Source organism: Triturus cristatus, chromosome 6 (genome assembly GCF_964204655.1).
Source record: "Triturus cristatus chromosome 6, aTriCri1.1, whole genome shotgun sequence".
Lineage (NCBI taxonomy): Eukaryota > Metazoa > Chordata > Amphibia > Caudata > Salamandridae > Triturus > Triturus cristatus.
Genome location: NC_140589.1, coordinates 1,084,580,817 through 1,084,599,285, shown reverse-complemented (window position 1 = coordinate 1,084,599,285; position 18,469 = coordinate 1,084,580,817).

Sequence of the window (18,469 nt, the reverse complement as noted above, 5' to 3'; positions counted from 1 at the left end):
TCCCCAGAGCAGCCCGGTAAGTACAAAAGGCTGGGGGACTCCGCACATGTGGTAGGAGTGCGGGGGCAGTGTCTCTCGAGTCCCTGAGAGGGACTCCCCGTTGGAGGCAGTGTGGTTTCTGAGCGCGTGGCGCTCCAATGATGGGGCAATATTTGCAAAGAGCCATCGAGGCGCTAAACGGGGCGCATTGGTTTCTGAGCCCCGTGGCTCCAACGAAGGGGCAAAGTATTGATTACTCGAGCCTAGAAGGCTCCAGGAGGCTGTCGTTGTTGTTTAGAGCCCCGAGGCTCCCCGGGGGCATATTGGTTCAGAGCCACGAAGGCTCTAGGGGGCATTCTTTTTAGCTAGAGCCCAAAGAGGCTCCCCACGAGAGCGACAGATCTGTGTGTGGAAGGGCACAGTGGTGCCCACGCTCATTCCTACAGCTGCCCAGCACTTAGTGGGCAGCTGCAACGTTTAGGTTGGGATCTTGCGCTTGTGGCTTGCTCAGCTGGCGCAGCCTTACTGGGACAGGGCGTCCTAGCCTGGACAAGGCCAGTTGGCCTAGGGACTGCCACAGGTGGTGGCATATGAGTTCTTGCGCAATTGTTCCTTTCCTGCACCTCTGAATGTATTTCTATGCATCATGTGTTTTCCTAACCTGCACCTCTGAATGTGTTTTTATGCGTCATGTGCCCTTGTTTTACACCGCTGAATGTATTTTATGCATCATGTGTTTTCCTTCCCTACATCTCTGAATGTTTTAGGCATCATGTGTAATGTGCGTTTACCCCTACAGGTATTGTGATACTTAGGTGGTTGTTTGTTTTCTCCTAGTACAGGTGGTGCTAGTGAGGTTCTGGTTCCCTGCGCGATTTTCCTAAGGTGGTTAGGTTTTGCGTAGGTGGTACTTTCTGGTTACCAGTAGTTACTGGTTGTGTGTTATATGTGTATTTCGTGCTACAGTAATTTTATATTCTAAAAGTGTTGATTCCTGACAGTGGTCCATGTGGCCCTGTCCCCTGTACATATAATCCCTTGTAAATTCTGCCCGTGCCTGTTGGCACATTGTAAAGTGTGTGTTTTTTATCTAATGTGTTGTGTATAATACAAAGGCTATTTTTATAGAATACCATGTGTGGAGTTTCCTTTGTGGTGGGCCTTGGGTGTTGTTGCTGGGTGCGCGCGCAAACGCTTTACACATCGCCTCAGAGATAAGCCTGACTGCTCGTGCCAAGCTACCAAGGGGGTGAGCAGGGGTTATCTTTGGCGTGTAACTTCCTTGCCCTGACTAGAGTGGTGGTTTCTGCCTGGCTTTGGCGCAAGCCCTAGCCAACCAGAAATCGCCATTTCTAACATTGGTGATCAGCGGTGGGATTTGGACTTGCGTTTGCGCTGTACCGCAGCAGCAACTGGCTGCACTACAAAACTCTGCATTAGATAATCACATTTTAGGGATTATTGTTTTTGAGTTCCATTATTTCCTCTCCTAAAGGTGTCCTTTGTGAATCATGTACTCCTGTGTTAGCTCAGACACCCAGGTTCCTTGTGTTAAACTCTTCTCGAGAACGTCCGCCAAAATGGAGCCTGCTTTTAATTTCTGTGGTCTGTTTAGATACAGTAGGTTGGAGTTGGTAAGGTTCTGTGAAGAGAGAGGCATAGAGGTGGGTGAATTAGATACCCAGTCCAGACTGAGGGACAACCTGATCCTATGGCAAAAGGATGAATGGGAGCGAGAGCGCAGTGAGGAAGATAGGGCCCGGGCCGCACGCCGAGAGGGTGGTGGGTCTGAGGGGAGCCCTGAGGAATCTGAAGAGGAGGAGGATTACCTGACAGGGACGCCAGTAGAGAGTGAAGACCCCATAGATAGGGAGTCCCTTGCTGGGTCCAGTGTCAGGAGCAGCACCCCATCCCTTTCCCTGTCCCCAGAGGAGTGGGTAGATAGGAGGGAAGAAAGGAAGCATCAGCTGGCCATGGAGAAACTCAGGTTAGAGCATGCCCGGGGGATGGCGCAGCTGAATATAGAGGAGAAAAAGCTGGAGACCGAGAGGGTCTTAGCGCAGGAGAGGATAGAGGAGGCTGAAAGGGCCTTCACCAGGGAGAAATCAGCGCTGGAGAGTAGACCATCCCCTGCGCGCAGTCTTAGTTTTCTGGGCTCCCCAGGGAGGGTTGAGTCCAGTGGTGGCAGCGAGATAGAGACCAGTGCAGAGAGTCCCATTCCCAGTTCCCCCAGTTTGGTACCTGTTTCCCAGGAGGAGGAGTACCGGTTGAAATTCAGGGGCAGTAGGAAGCTGTCTCACCAGTCTTGGGAGAAGTTTGTAATTGGGTGTGATGAGGCACTGTATAATTGGGTAAGGGTTAACACGACACAGGATTTTGACGGACTGTATAGTCTGGTTATCAAAGAGCAGATGCTCAGTAGTTGCTATCCCGAGTTGCGCCAACACCTGTCGAGGTATGACGTCCCTTGTCCTTGGGACCTTGCAGAGGAAGCGGACCGATGGGAAGGGGCCCAAGGTTTTGCAGAGGCATGGGAGAGTACTTCCAACAGTAGTGGTTCAGGTATCTTCCAGCCCAGCATGGTGGGAGAGGCTCTGTGTAGCCCAGCTAGGTCCCAGGATAGCGAGGAGGGTGTAGGGCCTTACGGCCTGGCTCAGTGGAGCGGGAGTAAGTGGGCGACCGAGGGTCCCCAGACGTACGAAACCCTGCCTCAGGACTTGGATGGTTTCATGAGGGAACACCAAGTTGGGGACCTAGGCTGTCCTGTTAGCCCATTTGAGGAGGATCTCCTAGTGAGTAGAGGACCTGGAGCGCTTGTAAACAGAGCTCCTGTGGTTCTAGAGTCTGGCAGTACAGCTCCGGTAGGGAGGGTACAGGAGTCCAGCGTGAGGAGTGATTGGGGGATGAGTTTCCCAGTGGATGCACCAGTGGACCAGGGACTAGCCAGTTGGGCTAGATCTTCTTGGGGGGACCAGGGTGGCGCCACTTCTGTGCTGGGGGATCTTCACGCACTGTCAGGTGGACAGGGGACGGGAGATCTGCGCCAGACAGACAGTCACACGACACATGGGTCATGTGTCAGCCTCAGGGGGATGGTGTGTAAGTCCCCAGAAGTCCTGGAGTGCCAGGCAATTATTCCACCGAAGGTTTTAGACCAGAGGGTGGGAGGCCAGGTTCAGCAGCAGCCTGACCTGAAGGGTAGGACTACTGTAACAAGTGTCCTGACCGGTTCTTCTTCCAGAGGTACCGCCCCAGTTGGTAGGGAGCAGGACTCTGGAAGGGGGTGCAGAGGGTGGGAGAGCCCACCTCTGACCCCGGTGCGACCTGAGGGGTTAAACCCTAGGTTGGGAGACCAGTTCTCAGGGAGGGGTCCTGAGCTGGTTGGTGAGTTATGTTACGGGGTCGCCTCTCAGAGGAAGAGAGGGCGGAACCCTAGGAGAAGAGTTAGGGGGAGGAGAGCCTCACCCGTGACTTTTGGTCAGCTTGAGGGTACGGACCCTAGGCTGGAGGATCAGTGGCAGTTTAGAACTGCCCTGATGAGGGGTAGAGTGGAGAATGGCTGCTATGTGCCAGGGGTTACTACCCCCCACTCTGTGGTTAGGCAAGGACCAGTGGTGCCTAGATGGTCTAGGGCCTGGTCCTGGCCACGGACAGCTGAGGAGTACCAGGGGGGTAGCCCAGTTGGTCCACCGAGTTTTTTCAGAGGAAACCATGTGAGTTCAGAGTGGCGTAAAACCGGAGAGTGTCCCTGCCGTTGCGGGCCTGCGTCCGTGTTTTATCGCCCCAAGCAGGGAAGACCATCACGGTGGTGATTGGTCTACCCTGCGTTTTGGCTGGAAGGGGGTTGTGTTGGACTTGGCCCTTCTGGCAGGTTCACCCCTGAACTTTTTGCATTTTATTGGTGACTTGGTGTAGTGACTTTTGGTTTCTGCGCACTTTACCGCTGTGTCCCAGGGTAAAGTGCGTGCGTGTTGTGAGGTTGGCCTGCCCTCTCATAGGAATGCATGGGGGAATGTATGTGTCCTGGTAGATCCTGATGCATGGGGTGTGTAGGCCCGAGTTTGGTATGTGCGGACTCGTGTGATTGAATGCTGCGCGATGATGTGTGCGGCGTGCATGTACCTAGTGTGGAAGTGCCACTTCTAGAAGTGGGCACTTCGGTGTGCAGTATGAAATGTGTGGCTTGTCTGGCGATTGGCTGGTTGAGGTCATGTGACGGACTAGGGAAATCCCCAGAGTCAGGAGGAGTCACCCAGTGGTGAATGGGAGTTTAGCATACTGATGGCTGGGGAGGAATACACCTGGGTCCTGAATAGGACAGGGCTTTCCCCACACAATGCTGGCTCTGGCCCCTGTGGTGCGTCTAATGACCGTAGCCCTGCCAGTGAATAGGGAGAGGGGCTGAGCAAAACAAAGTGCTCAGGAACCTGTTGTAACTGGTTCGCCCCTTCCCTGCACCTTCAGACAAAGACTTTTACTGTATAAAAAGGGGCTGGGTCCCCTTACAATTTGTTCTCTTGCAGGATCAACTTGAGGGGGGGCCTGCTGCTGCTGGGCGCCAGGAGAGACCGCCACTGGGGACTGCCTCCCTGCTGGAGGGCCCTGTGAGCTGGCTCTGGGACCAGCCTTTGCCCCCTGCTCTTGGAAGACTTTATTGCAGGACTCTTGTTGTTTATAGCGCTGGGAGCGCTGTTTGACTTTATAGCGCTGTAAGCGCTCTGATTCTGATAGCGGGTGCCCACCCCGCGATTCCGCCGGTATCTGCCAGGTTCGGCGGGTGCCCACCCCGCCGTTGTGCTCGTTTGCGAGGGAGCCTACCCCTCTCATTGCCAAGGGAATCACCGCCGCGGCCGGGCTTCAGCCGGAAGCCAGGCAGGCCGAGGGCGGGCCTCCGGGACAACCGGAACTTAGAGAAGGAGGGCGGGAGCCTACCCCGCCTCCTACCGAGCGTCGCGGTTGCAGCCTGGTCGGAGAAGTGAAGATCCAGGCGGGAGCCCACCCCGCGCTGGACCGTGAGTAGGAGTGCGTCCAGAGCTTGTGCGGAGGGGGGCGCGAGGCACGTTGTCGGTGCCTGCCCCTCCGCGGTACAGGTGAAGCCTCGGAAGCCTTCCTCCCCCCCGCGGAGCGGAGAGAGAAAAGACAACGCGGGAGTCCCCAGAGCAGCCCGGTAAGTACAAAAGGCTGGGGGACTCCGCACATGTGGTAGGAGTGCGGGGGCAGTGTCTCTCGAGTCCCTGAGAGGGACTCCCCGTTGGAGGCAGTGTGGTTTCTGAGCGCGTGGCGCTCCAATGATGGGGCAATATTTGCAAAGAGCCATCGAGGCGCTAAACGGGGCGCATTGGTTTCTGAGCCCCGTGGCTCCAACGAAGGGGCAAAGTATTGATTACTCGAGCCTAGAAGGCTCCAGGAGGCTGTCGTTGTTGTTTAGAGCCCCGAGGCTCCCCGGGGGCATATTGGTTCAGAGCCACGAAGGCTCTAGGGGGCATTCTTTTTAGCTAGAGCCCATAGAGGCTCCCCACGAGAGCGACAGATCTGTGTGTGGAAGGGCACAGTGGTGCCCACGCTCATTCCTACAGCTGCCCAGCACTTAGTGGGCAGCTGCAACGTTTAGGTTGGGATCTTGCGCTTGTGGCTTGCTCAGCTGGCGCAGCCTTACTGGGACAGGGCGTCCTAGCCTGGACAAGGCCAGTTGGCCTAGGGACTGCCACAGGTGGTGGCATATGAGTTCTTGCGCAATTGTTCCTTTCCTGCACCTCTGAATGTATTTCTATGCATCATGTGTTTTCCTAACCTGCACCTCTGAATGTGTTTTTATGCGTCATGTGCCCTTGTTTTACACCGCTGAATGTATTTTATGCATCATGTGTTTTCCTTCCCTACATCTCTGAATGTTTTAGGCATCATGTGTAATGTGCGTTTACCCCTACAGGTATTGTGATACTTAGGTGGTTGTTTGTTTTCTCCTAGTACAGGTGGTGCTAGTGAGGTTCTGGTTCCCTGCGCGATTTTCCTAAGGTGGTTAGGTTTTGCGTAGGTGGTACTTTCTGGTTACCAGTAGTTACTGGTTGTGTGTTATATGTGTATTTCGTGCTACAGTAATTTTATATTCTAAAAGTGTTGATTCCTGACAGTGGTCCATGTGGCCCTGTCCCCTGTACATATAATCCCTTGTAAATTCTGCCCGTGCCTGTTGGCACATTGTAAAGTGTGTGTTTTTTATCTAATGTGTTGTGTATAATACAAAGGCTATTTTTATAGAATACCATGTGTGGAGTTTCCTTTGTGGTGGGCCTTGGGTGTTGTTGCTGGGTGCGCGCGCAAACGCTTTACACATCGCCTCAGAGATAAGCCTGACTGCTCGTGCCAAGCTACCAAGGGGGTGAGCAGGGGTTATCTTTGGCGTGTAACTTCCTTGCCCTGACTAGAGTGGTGGTTTCTGCCTGGCTTTGGCGCAAGCCCTAGCCAACCAGAAATCGCCATTTCTAACATTGGTGATCAGCGGTGGGATTTGGACTTGCGTTTGCGCTGTACCGCAGCAGCAACTGGCTGCACTACAAAACTCTGCATTAGATAATCACATTTTAGGGATTATTGTTTTTGAGTTCCATTATTTCCTCTCCTAAAGGTGTCCTTTGTGAATCATGTACTCCTGTGTTAGCTCAGACACCCAGGTTCCTTGTGTTAAACTCTTCTCGAGAACGTCCGCCAAAATGGAGCCTGCTTTTAATTTCTGTGGTCTGTTTAGATACAGTAGGTTGGAGTTGGTAAGGTTCTGTGAAGAGAGAGGCATAGAGGTGGGTGAATTAGATACCCAGTCCAGACTGAGGGACAACCTGATCCTATGGCAAAAGGATGAATGGGAGCGAGAGCGCAGTGAGGAAGATAGGGCCCGGGCCGCACGCCGAGAGGGTGGTGGGTCTGAGGGGAGCCCTGAGGAATCTGAAGAGGAGGAGGATTACCTGACAGGGACGCCAGTAGAGAGTGAAGACCCCATAGATAGGGAGTCCCTTGCTGGGTCCAGTGTCAGGAGCAGCACCCCATCCCTTTCCCTGTCCCCAGAGGAGTGGGTAGATAGGAGGGAAGAAAGGAAGCATCAGCTGGCCATGGAGAAACTCAGGTTAGAGCATGCCCGGGGGATGGCGCAGCTGAATATAGAGGAGAAAAAGCTGGAGACCGAGAGGGTCTTAGCGCAGGAGAGGATAGAGGAGGCTGAAAGGGCCTTCACCAGGGAGAAATCAGCGCTGGAGAGTAGACCATCCCCTGCGCGCAGTCTTAGTTTTCTGGGCTCCCCAGGGAGGGTTGAGTCCAGTGGTGGCAGCGAGATAGAGACCAGTGCAGAGAGTCCCATTCCCAGTTCCCCCAGTTTGGTACCTGTTTCCCAGGAGGAGGAGTACCGGTTGAAATTCAGGGGCAGTAGGAAGCTGTCTCACCAGTCTTGGGAGAAGTTTGTAATTGGGTGTGATGAGGCACTGTATAATTGGGTAAGGGTTAACACGACACAGGATTTTGACGGACTGTATAGTCTGGTTATCAAAGAGCAGATGCTCAGTAGTTGCTATCCCGAGTTGCGCCAACACCTGTCGAGGTATGACGTCCCTTGTCCTTGGGACCTTGCAGAGGAAGCGGACCGATGGGAAGGGGCCCAAGGTTTTGCAGAGGCATGGGAGAGTACTTCCAACAGTAGTGGTTCAGGTATCTTCCAGCCCAGCATGGTGGGAGAGGCTCTGTGTAGCCCAGCTAGGTCCCAGGATAGCGAGGAGGGTGTAGGGCCTTACGGCCTGGCTCAGTGGAGCGGGAGTAAGTGGGCGACCGAGGGTCCCCAGACGTACGAAACCCTGCCTCAGGACTTGGATGGTTTCATGAGGGAACACCAAGTTGGGGACCTAGGCTGTCCTGTTAGCCCATTTGAGGAGGATCTCCTAGTGAGTAGAGGACCTGGAGCGCCTGTAAACAGAGCTCCTGTGGTTCTAGAGTCTGGCAGTACAGCTCCGGTAGGGAGGGTACAGGAGTCCAGCGTGAGGAGTGATTGGGGGATGAGTTTCCCAGTGGATGCACCAGTGGACCAGGGACTAGCCAGTTGGGCTAGATCTTCTTGGGGGGACCAGGGTGGCGCCACTTCTGTGCTGGGGGATCTTCACGCACTGTCAGGTGGACAGGGGACGGGAGATCTGCGCCAGACAGACAGTCACACGACACATGGGTCATGTGTCAGCCTCAGGGGGATGGTGTGTAAGTCCCCAGAAGTCCTGGAGTGCCAGGCAATTATTCCACCGAAGGTTTTAGACCAGAGGGTGGGAGGCCAGGTTCAGCAGCAGCCTGACCTGAAGGGTAGGACTACTGTAACAAGTGTCCTGACCGGTTCTTCTTCCAGAGGTACCGCCCCAGTTGGTAGGGAGCAGGACTCTGGAAGGGGGTGCAGAGGGTGGGAGAGCCCACCTCTGACCCCGGTGCGACCTGAGGGGTTAAACCCTAGGTTGGGAGACCAGTTCTCAGGGAGGGGTCCTGAGCTGGTTGGTGAGTTATGTTACGGGGTCGCCTCTCAGAGGAAGAGAGGGCGGAACCCTAGGAGAAGAGTTAGGGGGAGGAGAGCCTCACCCGTGACTTTTGGTCAGCTTGAGGGTACGGACCCTAGGCTGGAGGATCAGTGGCAGTTTAGAACTGCCCTGATGAGGGGTAGAGTGGAGAATGGCTGCTATGTGCCAGGGGTTACTACCCCCCACTCTGTGGTTAGGCAAGGACCAGTGGTGCCTAGATGGTCTAGGGCCTGGTCCTGGCCACGGACAGCTGAGGAGTACCAGGGGGGTAGCCCAGTTGGTCCACCGAGTTTTTTCAGAGGAAACCATGTGAGTTCAGAGTGGCGTAAAACCGGAGAGTGTCCCTGCCGTTGCGGGCCTGCGTCCGTGTTTTATCGCCCCAAGCAGGGAAGACCATCACGGTGGTGATTGGTCTACCCTGCGTTTTGGCTGGAAGGGGGTTGTGTTGGACTTGGCCCTTCTGGCAGGTTCACCCCTGAACTTTTTGCTTTTTATTGGTGACTTGGTGTAGTGACTTTTGGTTTCTGCGCACTTTACCGCTGTGTCCCAGGGTAAAGTGCGTGCGTGTTGTGAGGTTGGCCTGCCCTCTCATAGGAATGCATGGGGGAATGTATGTGTCCTGGTAGATCCTGATGCATGGGGTGTGTAGGCCCGAGTTTGGTATGTGCGGACTCGTGTGATTGAATGCTGCGCGATGATGTGTGCGGCGTGCATGTACCTAGTGTGGAAGTGCCACTTCTAGAAGTGGGCACTTCGGTGTGCAGTATGAAATGTGTGGCTTGTCTGGCGATTGGCTGGTTGAGGTCATGTGACGGACTAGGGAAATCCCCAGAGTCAGGAGGAGTCACCCAGTGGTGAATGGGAGTTTAGCATACTGATGGCTGGGGAGGAATACACCTGGGTCCTGAATAGGACAGGGCTTTCCCCACACAATGCTGGCTCTGGCCCCTGTGGTGCGTCTAATGACCCTAGCCCTGCCAGTGAATAGGGAGAGGGGCTGAGCAAAACAAAGTGCTCAGGAACCTGTTGTAACTGGTTCGCCCCTTCCCTGCACCTTCAGACAAAGACTTTTACTGTATAAAAAGGGGCTGGGTCCCCTTACAATTTGTTCTCTTGCAGGATCAACTTGAGGGGGGGCCTGCTGCTGCTGGGCGCCAGGAGAGACCGCCACTGGGGACTGCCTCCCTGCTGGAGGGCCCTGTGAGCTGGCTCTGGGACCAGCCTTTGCCCCCTGCTCTTGGAAGACTTTATTGCAGGACTCTTGTTGTTTATAGCGCTGGGAGCGCTGTTTGACTTTATAGCGCTGTAAGCGCTCTGATTCTGATAGCGGGTGCCCACCCCGCGATTCCGCCGGTATCTGCCAGGTTCGGCGGGTGCCCACCCCGCCGTTGTGCTCGTTTGCGAGGGAGCCTACCCCTCTCATTGCCAAGGGAATCACCGCCGCGGCCGGGCTTCAGCCGGAAGCCAGGCAGGCCGAGGGCGGGCCTCCGGGACAACCGGAACTTAGAGAAGGAGGGCGGGAGCCTACCCCGCCTCCTACCGAGCGTCGCGGTTGCAGCCTGGTCGGAGAAGTGAAGATCCAGGCGGGAGCCCACCCCGCGCTGGACCGTGAGTAGGAGTGCGTCCAGAGCTTGTGCGGAGGGGGGCGCGAGGCACGTTGTCGGTGCCTGCCCCTCCGCGGTACAGGAGAAGCCTCGGAAGCCTTCCTCCCTCCCCCGGAGCGGAGAGAGAAAAGACGACGCGGGAGTCCACAGAGCAGCCCAGTAAGTACAAAAGGGCTGGGGGACTCCGCGCATGTGGTAGGAGTGCGGGGGCAGTGTCTCTCGAGTCCCTGAGAGGGACTCCCCCGTTGGAGGCAGTGTGGTTTCTGAGCGCGTGGCGCTCCAACGACAGGGCAATATTTGCAAAGAGCCATCGAGGCGCCAAACGGGGCGCATTGGTTTCTGAGCCCCGTGGCTCCAACGAAGGGGCAACGTATTGATTACTCGAGCCTAGAAGGCTCCAGGAGGCTGTCGTTGTTGTTTAGAGCCCCGAGGCTCCACGGGGGCATATTGGTTCAGAGCCACAAAGGCTCTAGGGGGCATTCTTTTTAGCTAGAGCCCAGAGAGGCTCCCCACGAGAGCGACAGATTTGTGTGTGGAAGGGCACAGTGGTGCCCACGCTCATTCCTACAGCTGCCCAGCACTTAGTGGGCAGCTGCAACGTTTAGGTTGGGATCTTGCGCTTGTGGCTTGCGCAGCTGGCGCAGCCTTACTGGGACATGGCGTCCTAACCTGGACAAGGCCAGTTGGCCTAGGGACTGCCACAGGTGGTGGCATATGAGTTATTGCGCAATTGTTCCTTTCCTGCACCTCTGAATGTATTCCTATGCATCATGTGTTTTCCTAACCTGCACCTCTGAATGTGTTTTTATGCGTCATGTGCCCTTGTTTTACACCGCTGAATGTATTTTATGCATCATGTGTTTTCCTTCCCTACACCTCTGAATGTTTTAGGCATCATGTGTAATGTGCGTTTACCCCTACAGGTATTGTGATACTTAGGTGGTTGTTTGTTTTCTCCTAGTACAGGTGGTGCTAGTGAGGTTCTGGTTCCCTGCGCGATTTTCCTAAGGTGGTTAGGGTTGCGTAGGTGGTACTTTCTGGTTACCAGTAGTTACTGGTTGTGTGTTATATGTGTATTTCGTGCTACAGTAATTTTATATTCTAAAAGTGTTGATTCCTGACAGTGGTCCATGTGGCCCTGTCCCCTGTACATATAATCCCTTGTAAATTCTGCCCGTGCCTGTTGGCACATTGTAAAGTGTGTGTTTTTTATCTAATGTGTTGTGTATAATACAAAGGCTATTTTTATAGAATACCTTGTGTGGAGTTTCCTTTGTGGTGGGCCTTCGGTGTTGTTGCTGGGTGCGCGCGCAAACGCTTTACACATCGCCTCAGAGATAAGCCTGACTGCTCGTGCCAAGCTACCAAGGGGGTGAGCAGGGGTTATCTTTGGCGTGTAACTTCCTTGCCCTGACTAGAGTGGTGGTTTCTGCCTGGCTTTGGCGCAAGCCCTAGCCAACCAGAAATCCCACTTCTAACATTTCCCTAGGTGTCGGCAGAGCTAGGGATCTAAAACTACAGCTAGGCTCTTTGCCAAAAAAGGGTCATTTTTCACAGCGAAATTGAGGTGTTACCACGTTACATTTTGCGCCATTTCTTGTCGCGGTCACTAGACCGACCCACACAAGTGAGGTACCATTTTTCTCTGAAGACTTTGGGGAACGCGTGTTGGGTGGAAATTGTGGATCCACGCAGATTCCAGAACTTTCCACCACAGAAATGTGGGGAAAATTAGTTTTTTTGGACAATTTTTTAGGTTTGCAAGGGATTCTGGGTAACACATCCTGGTGGGAGGCAGTCAAGTCACCCCATCCTGGATTCCCCTGGGTGTTTAGTTTTCAAAAATGTATAGGATTGCTAGTTTTCCGTAGGTGTCGGAAGATCTAGGGATCAAAAACTACAGCTAGGCTCTTTGCCAAAAAAGGGTCATTTTTCACTGCGAAATTGAGGTGTGTCCACGTTGCGTTTTGTGCCGTTTCCTGTTGCGGGCACTAGGCCAACCCACACAAGTGAGGTACCATTTTTCTCGTAAGACTTTGGGGAACACACCATTGGTGGAAATTTGTGGATCCACGCAGATTCCAGAACTTTCCACCACTGAAATGTGTTTTTGGGACAATTTTTTAGGTTTGCAAGGGATTCTGGGTAACAGAACCTGGTGGGAGGCAGTCAAGTCAACCCATCCTAGATTCCCCTGGGAGTCTAGGTTTCAAAAATGTATAGGTATGCTAGGTTTCCCTAGGTGCCGGCAGAGCTAGGGTTCAACAACTACAGCTAGGCTCTTTGCCAAAAAAGGGTCATTTTTCACTACGAAATTGAGGTGTGAGCACGTTGTGTTTTGCTCCGTTTCCTGTCGGGGCACTAGGCCGACCCACACAAGTGAGGTACTATTTTTGTCGTAAGACTTTGTGGAATGCGGGGTGGGTGGAAATTTGTTGATCCCTGTAGATTCCAGAACTTTCCACCACAGAAATGTGGGGAAAATTAGTTTTTTGGGACAAATGTTTTAGGTTTGCAAGGGATTCTGGGTAACAGATCCTGGTGGGAGACAGTCAAGTCACCCCATCCTGGATTCCCCTGGGTGTCTAGTTTTCAAAAATGTATAGGATTGCTAGGTTTCCCTAGGTGCCGGCAGAGCTAGGGATCTAAAACTACAGCTAGGCTCTTTGCCAAAAAAGGGTCATTTTTCACAGCGAAATTGAGGTGTTACCACGTTATATTTTGCACCATTTCCTGTCGCGGGCACTAGACCGACCCACACAAGTGAGGTACCATTTTTCTCTGAAGACTTTGGGGAACGCGTGTTGGGTGGGAAATTGTGGATCCACGCAGATTCCAGAACTTTCCACCACAGAAATGTGGGGAAAATTAGTTTTTTTGGACAATTTTTTAGGTTTGCAAGGGATTCTGGGTAACACATCCTGGTGGGAGGCAGTCAAGTCACCCCATCCTGGATTCCCCTGGGTGTTTAGTTTTCAAAAATGTATAGGATTGCTAGTTTTCCCTAGGTCCTGGAAGATCTAGGGATCAAAAACTACAGCTAGGCTCTTTGCCATAAAAGGGTCATTTTTCACTGCGAAATTGAGGTGTGTCCACGTTGCGTTTTGTGCCGTTTCCTGTTGCGGGCACTAGGCCAACCCACACAAGTGAGGTACCATTTTTCTCGTAAGACTTTGGGGAACGCGCCATTGGTGGAAATTTGTGGATTCACGCAGATTCCAGAACTTTCCACCACTGAAATGTGTTTTTTGGACACTTTTTTAGGTTTGCAAGGGATTCTGGGTAACAGAACCTGGTGGGAGGCAGTCAAGTCAACCCATCCTGGATTCCCCTGGGAGTCTAGGTTTAAAAAATGTATAGGTATGCTAGGTTTCCCTAGGTGCCGGCAGAGCTAGGGTTCAACAACTACAGCTAGGCTCTTTGCCAAAAAAGGGTCATTTTTCACTACGAAATTGAGGTGTGAGCACGTTGTGTTTTGCTCTGTTTCCTGTCGGGGGCACTAGGCCAACCCACACAAGTGAGCTACTATTTTTGTCGTAAGACTTTGTGGAATGCGGGGTGGGTGGAAATTTGTTGATCCCTGTAGATTCCAGAACTTTCCACCACAGAAATGTGGGGAAAATTAGTTTTTTTGGACAAATGTTTTAGGTTTGCAAGGGATTCTGGGTAACAGATCCTGGTGGGAGACAGTCAAGTCACCCCATCCTGGATTCCCCTGGGTGTCTAGTTTTCAAAAATGTATAGGATTGCTAGGTTTCCCTAGGTGCCGGCAGAGCTAGGGATCTAAAACTACAGCTAGGCTCTTTGCCAAAAAAGGGTCATTTTTCACAGCGAAATTGAGGTGTTACCACGTTACATTTTGCGCCATTTCCTGTCGCGGGCACTAGACCGACTGTGAGAAGTTGGCCTGGTATATGCTGTTCACTAGTTCTAGTGACCACCTTGTACCATGCCAAGCAACCCTTATGGTGTGGTTGTAAGTCAACCTTTTTGGACTAGCTGCCCTAGTGGTAGCGTAGGCTAAGCAGTCTTTGAGGCTAAACTCGTGATGCGTGTTAAGCAAGCTGTTTTACCAATAGTAACCCCCTTTTATACCAATGAAAGGACACCACACAGATATATATTCAAAATATATATGTATTTATTTCTCAAAGTAACCCCTAGTCTCTTTATGAGCACAGGAGCACAAATCGTCAAACAAGATTATCACAGAATACACAGAAGTTGCACTTTATATGGATAGGCCCTGGTGGCCACTCGAACCATATACTAAAATAGTGGTATAGGTACCACGAACAGAAAAGGGAAAAGGCCTAGGGCCTCTAGAATCGCTGGGCCTACAAGGAGCTAACGTCAGTTAGTGACCAGGAGGTCCACGGGTGGCGTGTGCAGAGCAAATAGTCACACGCGTGCTCCCATAGGTTTCAATGGGTGCGTAAAAAGTACAAAGTTACTGCAAAAGGAATCTTCCGGATGACCTAGGAACTTAAGATTTGGAACACAGGCACTAGAGATGTAATACTACACTTGGGCACAGGAGTGCCAGCTTTACCTCACCCACAGGAAGCGGGTGCATAGGCCTCGAAGTGCGTCGGGTTTCTTCTATCGGTTCCGTGGGGCCTGTAGACAAAAGTGCTGCAGGCGGTCGGTCGGGAGGAGATGCAGTGGATCCAAGAGTGGATCGGAGATGTCGAAGACCTGTAAGCAGAGGGGACAGTGTTCACAGTCACTAGCCAGTGACCAGCGTGGCACCAGGTGGGTACCAGGCGATGTCGGGTGCAAACAGGAAGGAAGGTGTAGCTTGACTCTGCAGCCACGTGGTCCCTGAAGGTCGACGACGTCCAGGAGTCGAGTCACGAGCTGTCCCACGCAGGCTCTCGCTGTCGGCGGTGTCGGCGACTTGATCGAAGCAAACAAGCCTTGGCAAAAGCAATTGTTGTAGGCAAGGAGTTTAAGCTGATGGTTCTGACCAGCAAGGTCAGAGGAACTGCTCCTTTGGAGGGGAGCAAGGGCCAGTCTGGAGCAACCAGACCAGCGGTGTTTGTCGTAGATTTCGTCGCCAAGATGGCCACTAGCCAGCGGGCCAGCAACCGGTTAGGCGCGTCGAGTGGCGAAATGCAGAAGGGCCCCACGCAGATCGTGGAGATGCTGGAGGGCTCACCTTTGGTGCAGATGCTGCTCGAGGGTTGGGCTTCTCAGGACCCAAAGCACAACTTGGAGGGAGCCTCGGTTGTTGCACTGGTCAGCTTGTCGTAGTCGTTTCGAGATGGCTGGCTCCACGTGTCTCGGTGCCTCCACGGGTCTCCTCTTTGCAGGGACTGTGGATCGGGCGGTGAGAGGTCTGGAGGTCCAGGTCTTGTCAGTCTCTGGGCTCGGGCTCCGGCGGGAGGCGGCGGCAAAGCAGACGTTGATTCGCTGGATGGTGCTTGCCTTAGCAAGGTGGTCACTCCCTGACCACAGGGGAGATTTTCTTCAGTCTTCTGTGCAGCAGAATGTCGAAGTTCCCGTCTTCTTCTTAGTTTCAAGTTGATTCCAGGATGTCTGAAGTCTTAGGACACAGCTCCTACCTTTAAGCGGATTCTAGGGGCCGGACTACCTGCTAGGTCCCTCCCTATGGGTGGGACCAGGAAGGGGGGTGGTTACACCCCCAATCCTTTGTCCAGCTCGCCCCAGGCCCGGGACTGGTGTGCCCCATGACCGGTTTGAACTGGCATATGCACCGAGGCTCCTTGTGAGCCACAGGCATGTCTGGTTTCTTTCAAGCCCTACCTGACCAATACACAAAATCCTGTCTGGGGTGGTGCACGCACCTCCCCTGGCAGGAAACCCTTTGTCCACACCTCCCAAGCTGGAAGGACTCCCAGCAGCAGGAGGGCAGACTTGTGTCTGTGGTGGCAGCATCCATTTTGTGGAGCTGAGGCTATGTCTGATTTTACCCGGGTTTCAGGCACTGTACATGTCGTGTCCCTCTAGAAGGGTGGAATGCTAACCCCGTCGCCAGAATTGGCGAGGGGTTAGTATTCCAATTCGTATGACACCTTACTCGACATGTTTTGATAAAGCCAAACCAAAGATAGCATTTAACCGCGAGGTTCATAATGCACTTAAGAGTATATGGTATGACGATATCTGGAAACAGTAGAAGGAAGTTGTTCCGACCACTGCAGACAGGCTCAGCTCATGCCAGAGCACCATCTCACATGGAACCAAGCACTCTGCCTTCAGGATTGTTAAGGCCTGCCATAGGAGTGACTTATAGGTTACCAGGTGTCCCATTTAAGGTTAGGTATAGGTATACTACACCTAAGTAAGAGGTGATTACACCAACTTACCCCAGCTGAGTGATCAGCCAGTTGTGTCAGATTGTTAGGCCAAGCCTGGGGTGGCATAATACATGCTTCAGCCCTTGGCAGGCCTTGGGTACACCAATGCCCTGGGTACCTAGTGTACACTGGTACAGGGGCTGACAGGGTGATCCAACCAATTGGGTATGTACCTAGGGTACATGGAGTCCATTTTAAAGAGAGAACAGCCAGGCTGAGATCCTGAATAGCAGGATCTCAGGCCAACTAAGTCGGAAAACCAGCTAGACACTAGGCAAAAATTTGGGGGTAACCATAGTCAGGTATCCACCTTCCTACACAACCCCCCCCCCAAACGAAGGGAGATAAGGCTGACCTTGACCAGGTAAGCCTATATTGCCCAAGTGGCCATATAAGGAGGAACCAGCACTGGCATGGTTACCCCCTGTCTCATGGTCCACTAAGCAATCCCTCACCCTAAGGGTATCAGAGGGTCTCCACCATAGGGAATCTCTACCTTTGGTGTGTCTTGGCAAAGTAAAAGGCTGGTGTTGAGATGGAGTACTGAAGTGAGTGTCCTCAAAGTGAGGCCTCACCTTCCTCCAATCCCCCTCCACCATGGATGCCTTTCTTTCCTTAACTGAGTTGCACTGTGCTCTCAGGGTCAGCCTCTGGCTACCTAAAGCTGGAGGCTGGGTCCCTTTTGTGGGCTTACTGGAGGGACAGGTCAGGTCTGGGGCCCTAAGGTCCCATGTTTGCCTGTACCCAACAGAATCCCTCTGGGGGAGGTCCCTAACTACCTGTAAAGGAGATCCCTCAGGAATGTTTTTACCCATCACCTGACTAGGGCTACTAGCCAGGCAATCCTCATTCTTTTGATGGGGGGGTTCTTGTGGACAGGGGCCCTCTTGGGGTCCACTGGCCTCCCTGACCTCTGCAGCCCTGGGCTGACTGAGGCAGGGTAGAGAGAGGCAGGCTACCTGCACCAGACTGGGTCCCACCTTGGAAGGGGCCACTGACATCAGAGGCTCTGCCAGGCCAGGCCTGGCTACCTCTGGGGCAGTTCCTTCACAAGGGGTGAGGTCAGCTCCCTGAGGAGGCTGACTTTTTCCTAATGTCTGGGGAGAGGGAGACTTTTCTTCCTCCCCACTACTCTCTGTTTGTGTGGAGTGATCCATAGTTTCAGGCTTCACTACACCTATGTCAGTCTGAGTATAGGCTGAGACCATTACAGCCTTGCCAACCTTTTCAGGGGGGCACTCAGTTTGTGTTTGAGCTGTGACTGTCACAGCTCTGCCAGTCTCTACAGGGAAGTCTGTCTGTGCCTGGGCTGTGGCTACCACTGCCCTTCCAACCTTTCCAGGGAGGAAATCTATTTGGACAGGGGTTGTGAATGGCACAACCCCACTACCCTTTTGTGAAAGGCCTACCATTTTAGAATGGGTGTCTTGTTCAACTCCAGCCCAAGCTGAGAGTTCTAAGTCATTCCCCAGTAAGCAGTCTACAGGCAAGGTTGGGGACACTGCCACCCTTTTAGGGCCAGTGACACCTCCCCAGCTGAGACATACCTCTGCCATGGGATGACTGTTCTGTTTGCCATCAATGTTGGTCACCTGGTAGGAGAAACCAGGCAAAAGCTGCTCAGAGGGAACTAGCCAATGGGCCACCATTGTGATGCTAGCTCCAGTGTCTCTGTAGGCCTCAGCTTTTGTACCATTGATGTAGGGCTCCTGTCTGTACCTACCCAAAGTGTTGGGACAGGCAGTGAAGTTGGCAAACCCCATGCCACCATCATAGACAAGAGTATCTGCTGCAGGGGAATTGGCTAAGCCAGGGTCCCCCTGTGTTCCCCAAGTAAACCCACCCAAATTTTTGGGGGCACTCCCACCACCTGGGGGATTACTGCTGACAGTAATAGGTGGTGTGACAGGAGTAATTGGAGGAACAGTTTTGTTTGTAGCCCTTGGGCAACTGCTGTCAGTTTTCCAATGCCCAGGAGTTTTACACTCATGGCAGTAAGGCTTTTTAGCTGTGGTAGAGGAGGGAGCTT